At 35.9% G+C, this 13,022-nt stretch overlaps 1 non-coding gene across 1 annotated transcript; it reads left to right on the forward strand.

Moving 5' to 3' along the window:
- The first annotated feature begins 2,586 nt into the window (after positions 1-2,586).
- Positions 2,587-2,702, forward strand: LOC123458082. The gene has a single exon (XR_006635382.1). It is a non-coding gene; the product is annotated as a U5 spliceosomal RNA (small nuclear RNA).
- The last annotated feature ends 10,320 nt before the right edge of the window (positions 2,703-13,022 follow it).

Raw genomic sequence — 13,022 nt, forward strand, 5'->3', positions numbered from 1 at the left:
GCTCAGCACAATAAAAATCTTCTTACACAATTCTGTTACCTTGAAATATTTTTTCCCAACCTGTTAACACATGTCTTCAATGACTATGTATCAAAATTTTCTAGGATACCAAGTAGAGATATAAATGCCCTCAGAGATTTTGAGTTTTTCATCTAGTGGTATGTGACTTCAGCCAAATTGAAATATAGTAGTGGAAAGTACAGGTGCTCTTGACTTGAAGTAGGTGAGATAACAAGATGAATAAAACTGAGATTTCATTTGTAAATACAGGGCAGATTATTATGACATCCTTTCTATTTTATGCATTTGTTTATTTTTGTTGAATTATGTATGCCTTATTGTTTATGAATATGGACATTCATGTGCTCTTACTTTGGATTCTCTCCTCATTGATCTTCCTTGCTTGTCCATTAAAAAGCAGTGTAGATAGTGTCAGAACACATCTGCTTCATATGTGTAATCATAGGTATAATCCCCTCATACGTGTAATAACTGAGGCAATGGACATCACTCTTTTTAAAAAGTAAGGTACATTTTCTTCCAAAATCTAAAATTCCTTCATGAGTCAGAGCACTGATATAGGCACAGTGACAAATCTAGTATTCTGCCCATAGAGCAATGAACCTGTTCTTTCTAATCAGAAGTGTTTTGTGAAATAAAAGAAAGAAGATGAATATCATGGCAACTGATTTGTGCCTGGTAATATCTGTACTTTTCTAACCAAATCACTCAACTATACTCCTTTATTTACAAACTATGATTCTCAAATATACTTCATTAGTCCATGTCACCATAATAAAAACAAGATTGGATTTCAAAGAAGTTATTTAATACCTTAGATAGATTTTCTTGACTCTCATACTTTAAATCAAGAGCCAAAAGTTCTGCGTAGGCAAAGACCATTCTCAGCTGTGATTTTCCTTATTTGGCATTTTTGAATCAGGAAAAGTGAAAAGTAACATTTAATCAATATCTACTATCTGTCAAGTAATATAGTAAGCAGTTGGCTCACATTTTTATTGGGTTTTCCTAAGAACATCACATTTAACTGTTTCATTTATCTTCAGAGTTGAAGAATTAGAAAGCAAATTAAAATTGATAATATTCTAGTATCATAAGACTGATCAATAGGTAAATAAATGATGGAAAAATTCAACCTTCAAGTTTACTTCCAAATTTTGCCCTTGCCACTAAGTAGTGTTAGTAAGAAATCGATGAGCCTAAAATAGTATAGAATCCATCCAGGTTCCTCATCAGTAGATCTGAGCTTTAGGAAACAAGGAAGAAAATCAAAGGTAGAACATTAACTTAAAAAAAAAAAAATGTTTGCAAGAAAACTGGGGGGGGGGGGGGTGGAGAGGGGATGTATAGGCACACCATGGCCTCTTGCAACTGCAAATGAACTCCAGAGTCATTTGCCACTTTGTGCATCTGGATTTACATGGTGTGTTGGTTGGATTAATGTGCCCTCCATAATCTTATGTGTTCTGAATTCTAGGACCCTATCTGATGGCAATTTGGGAATTGGAGCCTACTGGAGGTAGTGTATAATTGAGGGTGGTTTTATGGGTGTTATAGCCACCTTCCCCTTGCCAGTGTTTGGCACACTCATCTGCTGTTGTTGTCCACTTGATGTTGGCCAGAATGTGTTGTCCACCCTATGCTCATGTCTTTGTTTTTCCTGCCATAATGGAATGTACCCTCTAGTCTATAAGCCAAAATAAACCCTTTCCTACATAATCTCTACATCAGTTCAAATGGGGCAAATGAAATCCAATCTTCATGTTTGAAAACAGAGGTAAAGCACCATTGCAAAAAGTCACAAACTGAACAAAGAAAAATGGGTACACCCAAAACACAGAATGAAAACGTTTGAATTATCTGGATTCCTGAAGGTAGTCCAGATTACGTAGGGTGAATATGGGTCATCTAATCCAAACTGGGACAGTGGCAATGAAAGACAGCCCTGACAAGAACTAGACGCGAAGACAAGCCATACGCTAGAATGGTTCCAGCAAAGTCTGGTATTACTTTGGTGATTGTACATCACCAGGTGGCCCTCAGAGGAAACAGACTTCTTCATGTTTTGACTGTTTCTCAGTTTACCTATGTTCTTAAAATAACTTCCTCTAATATCATAAATAAATTTTCATTGATTTTATTTTTAAAATTCAACATTTCTACATGACATAAATTATAAAGTGATTTTTTTTCTTGCCAAACAAAGGGGATAAGAAAGCATTATTGTTATGTTGTTTGTTGTGTTTTGTTCTGTTTTAATTTGACCCTTCTTCACTAGGGGGAAATTAGCAGTTTCAGAAATAGAATATTTTATCTCATGTGTAAAGTAAACAACTTAGTTCCAAATTCATAAGAGGTGGTATCCTTTCATCCCAGAAGCACAAACTTACCATCCATAATAAATTTTCAGAGAAAGGATAACAAATCAACATTTCCACTTTTAAAAATTAATACTTTAAAGTTTTAACTCTTCTATCTGCTGAGAAAACCTCACAGGTGTCCCCTGGAGTTATAAAAAACAAAACACCACATCTTCCTTCCCCTTACTCATTTAAGAAGGAAACAATACTCTGGTTTCTTTTCAGATCGCATAAATCTTTTGCCTTTTACTAAAGATGTCCGTGGAGAGGAAAAACTCTGAGTCATAACCTAATTTTTCGAGGCCTTGTGTTGACAAGGCTTAAAAAAAAAAAAAAGAAGGAAACATACAGAGGAATCATGGTCCTTATCCCAAATCAAAGTCTGATTCTTAGAACTTATTCTTCTTTCAATTTTTGTATTTTTTATTAGTTTTCTATTCAGCAAATACAGGCAGTTTGGTACCATTATTAGGCTAATCTGTGACCTACACCCTCCCCATTGGCCCCTCCTTGTTGAGGTATATGGGTCATGCCTTGTGGCATTAGCCCACAGTTATTGGTACGATAAATGTCTCTGTATATCATGACCAACATGTGGCTCTGACATTCTTTCTGCCCCCTCTTCCACAAAATTTTCCTGAGCCATGTTGGGTTCATTTTTGGCCTGCTTCAGTGATTATTTGTTCAATATTACAATTTTCGTATACATAAAAGTGTATTTTGATCTTATTCTCCTCAAACACTCTGTCTTATCTTTCCCCTGTCATGACCACCCTTTTTTATATAATTCCACACTTCTTTCATGCCTCACTTTTGCATGTGTATGTTTTCTTTTGGGTCAATATTTAGCAAGGTATTTGCTAAAAAATAAATTAACTGAGAGATTCAATTTTTACACTGTTATGAACAAATATTTCACAATCACTAAACAATCAAAGCTATAAAATTACAAAGTTGCTAGAGTGAATTCAATTTCCATAGTTAAGGAAAAATGTTGACATGGATACATGCTGTGACATTTTTATGGGAGCATGTAAAATTATTTTGTGAGTCACAAAATGGGGCACAGAGTTGAACAGGCAATTCACAGAGGAAGATATACAAATGGCAAACACACACTTAAGAAAATGTTCATCATCCGTAATCATCGGAGAAATTCAAATTAAAACAACTATGAGATTCCACCTTACCCCAATTAGGATAGCCAACATCAAAAAGTCAAATGACAATAAATGCTGGTGAGGATGTGGAGAAGCAGGGACACTCATTCACTGTTGGTGGGAATGCAGGATGGTACAACCGCTTTGGAAAGCAATATGGAGACTCCTGAAAAAGCTGACTATAGAAATACCAACAGACCCAGTTATACCCTTACTGGGCATCTACCCTAAAACCTTCAAACCACAGGCCAGAGAGATTTGCTCAACCATGTTTGTAGCGGCTCAATTCGTAATAGCTAAAAGCTAGAATCAACCCAGATGTCCATCATTAGAAGAATGGATAACAAAGATGTGGTATATCTACACGATGGAATTCTATACAGCAGTAAGAAAAAATTACACAAAGAAATTTGAGGAAAAATGGTTGAACCTGGAGCAGATCATTCTCAGCGAACTTACCTAATCACAGGAAAAAAAAAAAAAATGACACATAGTCTCACTCATCTACAACACCTAACCTGAATCTACCCAAGATACCTTACATACCTAGCAAGCACCTCATGAACTAGACAATAGGATGGATGGGAGGGCAGGGAGGGCATTGAAGGGTGGAAAACAGTAATCTGGACCCAAACGGCAACTGTGAGTCCCATGTATTAGTTTGAAGTGCTTTAGTAGCAAAGGATCTCTGTTTTAATAACAAATGAAGACATACCATGACTTCTTTCTTCTCCTCCTTGTCTTATTTCTTCTTGTCTTTTGTTGAAATAGATTATCATGAACCCCAGGCTGGCTTTGAACTCAAGATAGGGCTACAGGTGACATTGAACTTCTGATATTGTTATTATCCCCAAGTTATGATATTACAGAAGGAATGTGCCACCATGCTCATTTTATGTGTTTAGGATAGAAAACCCAGAACTTCCTACATGCTAGGCAAGGACTCTACCAACCAAGTATCCAAACGGTTTCTTGTGTTTAAAGAAGTTTTCAGGAAGAAGAAATAGTCTAATGCAGTATCATGCTGCTGTAGAAGAACAGGGATATAACTAGATCCAAGGTTGAACTGAGTCCTCAGCTCAAAGTAATTATTTTCTCCAGCATTATTGTGAAAAAATTGACAAATAAAAATACATTTAAGGTGCACAACATGCTATTCTGTATGTATTTTTTGGCGAATAATCACATTAAGGTATGCAATATGAAATGAATAACACCATTAAAATAACATCATTCACTTTATCTAGCTACCATCTATGTTTGTGTGTATGCTAAGAATTCTCATGATATAGTCTTTCCAAAAATTGTAATTAGTCATTAGTTACCATAATCATCATGCACAGATTAACTCTGAAAAATTTATCTAGCTTAGGTATTACAAATTTGTTCCTTTATATCAATACTTCCTCTCTACTTCCCAGCCCTTGCTAACCACCACTGTGCTCTCTCTTGCTATGACCTTGCCATTTTCTACACAGGAGCATGCAACATTTGTTTTTCTGTATTTAGCTAATTCCATTTAACACAAGGTCCTTCAGGCTCTATCCTGTTTGTCTATGTGCATCAATATCTTTGCTCTCATGATCATATTTGCCACACTGCCCTTTCCTTTCATTTTAATATAGGTATTCTCCCATGTAGGGCATCCTGTAATCTCTGTTTATGTCTCCTATGGTAATGCTGACCTTCTTTGTCCTCTTTGATCTCTGGCCTTTTCTTTTCTCTGTGTATTGCATTGGTCTCACTTTATCCTCTATTTATGAAAGTGTTTATATAGCTTAACCTTTGATATCATGTATATTAAATAGAAAAGGCTTAAAAATTGTTTCTGATATTTTCCCTTCTTTTCATTTACATTTTCCTATATCCAAAATATGGTGAGCAAATATACCATCACTTTATAATGCATATGGTTATTAAAGTATAAGCTGTCAATATAAAAATGATAACAACCATTGAGGGGATTAAAAAAGAGACAACAATGTTGGATAGATATTAACTTATTTAGGGCTAATTACATTGCCAATGTTTCAAAGTCCACACTAAGGAGAAAGCAAAGCTAGAAGAGTTGAAGTGGTATTTCAGAAATAGTCCCTAGACTCTGACAGCCATCTTCTAGGTGGATTCTTGGCCAACATTCACTTTCTATTCTATTTCATTTCTGTCCAACCACTGAATTGATCTTTCTGAAATGCAAAACTCATCTCATTCAATGAAGTAAATTCTTCCTGTGACTGCCTTCTGCCGCATCAGTTCACTGACTTGAGGAATTTCATCCTTCTATAACCTGCCAAATCCAAGCATTTCTGTTTGTGCCTTTGTCTTTAAGCTCTGACAAAAACACATAAGATGCTTCAGAAAAAAAAAAAAAAAAAAAAAAAAATATATATATATATATATATATATATATATATATATATATATATATATATATCCTCAATCGACAGTAACTCCTATATGCTTTGGTGGCTTAGCATTTATCATCAATTCTTCCTCTTTGGGAATTTAAAATTATTTTTGCCTCATAAGTCAAAACTCAAAGGTGGAATGTGAGTTAAATGTCTAGTCTTCTTTATTTATAGGTTGATCCTTTTACAGTGCTTATAGCCATTCAAAATGTATCATGTGTCTTCTGAGATGTCAGGGGAATTACATTAACAGAAAATCATATATGAAAACACTTAACTCTCTCATGGCACTTATATTTTTTTAGAAGATAAAGAAAATGTAAAACAACTAATAAATAAGCAATAGGCTTGAAAATAATAAGTGCGATGAAAAAAATAAAGTCAAGAAAATAATCTAAAATAGAAAATAAGGGTGAAGAGGGCTATACCCTTGGTTGTTACCGAAGTATCTTCCAGAAAGTTCTCCGGAAGGAAAGAACTGAATGTGTGCATGGAAATAACATGAAAGAGAGAGAGAGAATTCAAATGTGTAGAACAGAATCTAGAAGACTTAAACAGAATCACATGTTACTCTTCCTGTTTGGAAGACTAAAGAACCAGCAAAATAATGGCTCAGCTAGAAGGTTTTAAGCCACTGGAAACTGGAGGAGGGTCAGGCATTCCTTTGCTTCCTATGGTGAGTTGGGGACAAATATCTATATATTCTTGCTCTACCATGTTCTTGTCACTGTTTACATAATATCATATCACTTTGTCACATATTCTTCTTTGTATATTATATATCAAAGCCCCATGAGACTCCAGAAAGAAGATTACATTTTTTGGTCATAATTTTCTGTGTTTATAATGGCCTGACTAAAAGAAAAGTAATGGGATGTGAAGACTCATTTTTACCTACTCATTTATTTCTTCATTCCTTATTCTGTTTGTGAGTCCAATATGTAAGGAACATTTATAGGCATTAGGAAAGTAGGTGAGCAATTAGTGTGGTCTGTGATTTTATTGTACAATTTAAAATTCTGTGGAAGGTGCACAAATGAATACAGCAATCAAAATATAACAAAATGTCAATAGGAGGCTGGGTGTCATGACACACACACACCTGTAAACAATCCCAGTGCTCAGGTGGCTATTAACATTGAGGCCAGCCTGGCTTTCATAGCAAGGTCCTGTCTCAAAAAGAAAACAGTGAATTAAGTTATTGAAGAAAGAGATATGTATGCAGTTTGGAAGATATCCCTCAAGAAATGTATCCTAGGCTATATACTACGAAATGGAGCTTACTGTATGAAAATTTTGATTGAAAGAAGGTAATTTATAGAAGAAATAATCCAAAGTATAGAAAGAAAACAAACTTTGCAGAACATGTATAAAAAATTGTGGGTTTTACTCCGAAAACAATGAGTGTCACTACCCTCATTTTAAATGACTACTCAAGTATTAACACATTTTCACTGACTAATGAGTAGTTGCTGACACCAAACACTGCCCTGAAATATTTAAACCTAACAAACCACAGTTATGTTTTCGGATTAAATTATGCCATAAAAATGGCCTTTGTAGCAGGGTGTGGTCATGGATGCTTTTAATCTCACACTTGGGAAGCTGAGCTGGGAGGACTGCTGTGAGTTCGAGGCCAGCTTGGGGCTACAGAGTGAGCTCAAGTTTAGGCTGGGCTAATGTGAGACTCTACTTTTCAAAACAAACAAGCAAACAAACAAAGAAACAACAACAACAAAATAAAAGACATAAAGAAAAATGGCCTTTGTGTGTAATGTTACCTGCTTCCTACCACACAATTCTCACTCACATGTCTGCATATCATTAATGAAGCATTTATTCCTTCAAAAATACTGGGTGTGGGGGTGGAGAAATGGCTCAGCAGTTAACATTTGCTGGCAAAGACTAACAAACCAAGTTCAGTTTTCCAGTACCCATGTAAAATCAGATGCACCAAGTGGCACATGCATCTGGAGTTCACTTGCAGTAGATAGAGGCCCTGGAATGCCCATTCTCTATTTCTCTCTCTCTCTTTCTCTATCTCTCTCTCTCTTTGTTGTCTGCCTGGTGGTGCACACCTTTAATCCCAGCACTCAGGAGGCAGAGATAGGAGGATCTCTGTAAGTTAGAGGCCAGCCTGAGACTACATAGTGAGTTCCAGGTCATCCTGAGCTAGAGAGAGACCCTACCTCATTGAAAAAAAAAAAAAAAAAAAAAAAAACAGCTGGGTGACTTATCTAGGTATCTTTGAACTAGTGCCCCAGTCCCTTTGTATGTTGCACATAACTGAATTCCTGATGGGAATTCTGTAACTGACAAGAGACCCAGCATCTATCTCTTCAAGGGTCATGTTGGGATTTATGAATCATGGTTACTGACAACATCAGACATCTGTGGTGTTCAAATAGAAATTGTTGATAGTCTAGATGCATTTACAAGGTTATATTCCCCCCCCCCCCCATAATTTAGGTAAAACTTACTTACAAAAGAAACAGATGATCCTGCCAACCAGAATTAAAAGATCTGATTTTGTTAGTGTCAGTAGGAACAGGAATGGTAATTGAAAAGCCTGACTATCTCTATCTCAGGTCTGCCTGAGTTTCAGTTTAGTTAATGGAAGAAGACACACAGACAGCTCCTAAAATAATTTTATACCTTCCGAGACAAAATATAAAAATAAACAGAATAAAAATAAATCTGGAATAATGTCACTATCCTGGGCACACTTCTGATTTTATTACGACAATAGGCAGAGTTTATGCATAAGATGTGGCTGTTTTAGTGGACCCTGCTGACCACTATCTTTGAAAAAAACCTTAAGAAATGTCCTCTGAAAAATATGAGCACGAAAAAAAAAAAAAAAAACAGATGTGAGATGGAAGAAATGTCACAGTATCTTATGCTTCCACTTTCTCTCTCTATCTCTAAGCACTTTTCATTTGTTAGAATCCATTCACATATGATGGATATAAATCTACATATCTTAATTTAATTATAGCAATTAGCATTCCCAACTTCTGTACTACTGATAATTTGTGCTGGATTATTCACTGTGCTGGACACTCTTGTATATTTTATTATTTTTAGCAATTTCTTTAGTGTGTTCCAATGAGATACCATGAGAATACTTCTATGTCCCAAATGTGATACCAAAACCCCCAATGCATTGCCAAATGCTCCCAGGTGGCAAGATGAAGACCCTCTGTGTTACAAAATGAATTGAAGGTCTAAGAGAAGCAAGGAAATGTACTGTGCACCCCACTCCCCATGTTCCTCATACCTTTGTTTTTTTCTATGTGTGAAACACATGTAGTTGTGAATATGTGTAACTTTCAAGTATTATTCTCATATTATCTCTGTTAAACTATGAAGCAGTCCAATTCATGCTGAAACTGAGATTTAGGAACCTTAGTTTTAAAATATGTGCTTAAAGTTATAAACTGAGAGAGGGATCTGGAATAAGAACTCAAATATACTTACATAACAACTGACTAAACCGTACTTACAGATTTTTTTTAAATGAGCATATTTTTGCTCATTTCCATGTGATTTTTTAAATTTTATCCTTAAACAACCCCCTGATAACAGCATAATAGCCATTGACTATTTTATAACTGGGGTAACTGAGGGCATGGAAGTTGAATGAATCAAAAAAGTACTTATAGTTCTTATAGGACCAAAACCTTTCCTCTCTCAGAGAGAGAAAGAGGAGAGGTGGCAGAACATGTTGATAACTGAACAAGTGTGGTGTGTGTGTTGTGTGGGTGAGTGTGTATGTGGGATTGGTATGGTGAGGTGTGTGGGGGTGGTGTGTAATATGTGGGGGGGGATTGGTGTGGTATAGTGTGGGATGTGCGTGTTCTATGTAATATATGTGTGTGTAGTGTATATATGTGCATGAGGTGGGTCTGTGTGGTGTGTGTGGGCTGTGTGATATATGTGCGAATGTGTGTGGTATGTGTGATGTGTGAAATTAGTGTTTATATGTGTAGGTATGTGGTGTGTTTGTGCACGTGTGGTGTGTGTGGTGTGCATATATATGTGTATGCATAATTCTATTTATCTCTCTCGCAAAGCCCAGAACTCACTGACTGGGCTAGTCTAGCTTTCCAGCTTGTGTAACTATCTGCCTGTCTCTACCTCCAGAGAACTTGAATTATGGCCATTGGCATGTATGTCATATATGTGGGTGCTGGAGACCCAAACTCAGACCTTCACATTTGCATAGCAAGCAGTTTTGTCAACTGAATTCTTGTCTCCATTTTTCAGTTGGTGCAAACAAAATTCAAATTTATTAACCATATTTGTTTTCTTTTCTATTGTGACACTGTGTCATTGTTAAGATGTAATTTATCTTCACATTGCATGATGTATTTTCTTTATTTTTGACATTCCAGATAATCTTTTAATGTATTTCTGGTATCATGAAAATGTTGTTAGTACCAGATTTTTTTATTCTTATAAATATCATTAAGCCTTGTTTGGGGACAGTTATACAATTTGAGATAGTTCAATACTTCCATGTCTTACTTTCTTACATCATAACTGAAATAGATGAATATTTATTCAGAGCTACCCCTGCAGTGCATTGTACCCAATGGCCAGTGGATTGTGAAGCCTCTAGTGCAAATGGCAAGAAAATGTCTGTCTTCCAGCCATCTATGAAAACCAGCACAGATACCTTTCTTTTTTCTTTATGGAAAATTCTTTACCTGATCTTAGTTATTTTAATTTACCAAAGTTTACCACAGAAGGCCTAGTTTTGAGTCCCAACAGACAATGTTTAGCCACTAGATCCAACAAGAAACCAGGCATAAGTGCAAGGAGTAGAGAAAGGCATTCTAAACAATCTGGTCACATTGGGAAGAAGCAATAGAGGGTTCAGTAATGATGAGTCTATTGTTAATGGATTGTTAGGAACTTTCTAATATTATAAGATAAGGGAATGCAGGGGAATGGTTGGAGTATGCAGAACCGTCAGAACAGGTGATCAGGGTAAGGCCAGTTAATTATTATCTCAATTCTGATTCTTCCTGGCCCTCTGAAGACCTTGCTATGATCTCTTCAACAGAACATTGTGCTTCAAAGGAGATTCTTCGTCCTCCTCTGGGCTGCAACCTTGTAGTCACAGGAAATTGCACTCATATAGGGAAGTGATCTCATCATGATATCCTCTGTCTTGTGTAGCTTGCTATTTCTTGGGAGTAGTTTGAATCCTTATGTCCTTTGGTATAATGGCATTTGCCATTCATTGTATGGTATTTCTGGTATTCCAGATCAGTGCAAAAGAGCATGGCTGATTAGATACAAATGTTAGAAGCAAAACCAAGCAATAGTGTAGCAAAATTGAGATTGTTAGGCCAGTAACTGACACTGTCCACTATTTCTTCTCACAAGAATCCAGTAAAACATGTCTCCTTGTAGAGATGTGTATTTATCTCTATGGCTGCATCACAATGTCCTCTGTCTGCCCTTCTTCCCTGTAATCTCTATCCATCATTACATTTCACACTCTTAGTTCTGTCTTTCCGATTCAAGGAGATAGATGAATGTCTCTGTTGCTTCACTACCTTCAACACACATAGGAGTTTTCTTAGGGGCAACTATCCATACAAATAGAAGGGCTACTTATTTATTGGACATATCTTTAGTATGATGTTTCATGTTTGTGTTGCCTGATGTGCAAGACTTTGAAAAATTTTTATTTATTTTTTGGGTATAGGGTGAACCTCATGTCAAAGCTAAATATGGGCTCTGCCATAACATCTTTCTCAGGAAAGATATATCATCCTTGAGTTGTAAGCTCTTTACCTGAATCAAAGTTATGTGTGGTGACCATCATTTTTATTATCTATTTTCTGTATATATATATATATATATATATATATATATATATATATATGTAAATTCTCCAAATCTGTAATGACTTTTTAATTATTTGCATAGATTTTTTCTTTATTCTGGTTTAACTAGGCAGTATCATTTATCAAAGCATGGGCCACTAAAATCTCAGCAATTACATGCATCACTCATTATAATTACTCTATAAACATTGGTTAAACAAGTAAGTGAATCTGAGTCTTGTTTTTCTTTAACACACTTAAACTTGCTTGTCTTCATAATTAAAATTTCTTATTTCTAAAGGATATTTATTAACTAGAATAAGGTGTAATACAAAGGGACAAATCACATTTCCTTGGGCCTTCATATTGCCATTTTTGATTGATCCACATAAAAATCACATTATTAATCCACATTAAAAACCTGAACATTCAGCTGAACTCTTCTCCCTGGGAATATTTCAGACACATAATTATTTGCTGAATTTATTAGTTATTTTTTTACCATTACAGTGACAGAAAGAAACCTAAGGAAAGGAACGTTTATGTTGGCTTGCAGTTTGAGGTTATAATTCACCATGTGGGGAAGTCTGGGGGTGGGAGCGTGGGGTAGGTGGTCATATTCAATCTGCAACAAGGAAGTAGAGAGATAAATCAATGCTGTCCAGCTTGCTTTCTCCTTTTCATTCAGTTCATAGCCACAGCCCAAGGAAAAATGCTGCCCACAGTTAAGGTGTCTTTTTCCATCTCAATTAACCTAACTTAGGAAATCCCTCATTTATATTCCCAGAGATCCATTTCCACGGTGATTTTAAATCCTGTCAATTTGATAAACAGAGATTAACCATCACAGGTGCCACCCACTCTGTGTCATTCCTTTGCATAGCTGCTCCCTGATTCATATTCCTAGAGTAGATTTCTCTTCTATGAAGTGATGAAGACAGCAAGGTAAACTCTCCCTGTCATGAGTCAAGGAATGATACATGTCTCCTGTCCCATGTGGATTGTCTCTTCCTTCAGCTACACATTCTACTCAGCAAAACTAACATAATTAAAACTAGAAGAAAAAAAAAATTGAACCATAAACCTTGGATACTGCTTAGTATCTATCCACCCATTTATACTCTTTAGCATGAAATACTGTTGGACTTTTGAGTAATTTCTCTCCTCTTTCATACAAGGATCTCCAAAGTTAGAATTTATCTAGAAATAATTCTATGCTAACCCTTATAT

Source organism: Jaculus jaculus, chromosome 1 (genome assembly GCF_020740685.1).
Source record: "Jaculus jaculus isolate mJacJac1 chromosome 1, mJacJac1.mat.Y.cur, whole genome shotgun sequence".
NCBI lineage: Eukaryota > Metazoa > Chordata > Mammalia > Rodentia > Dipodidae > Jaculus > Jaculus jaculus.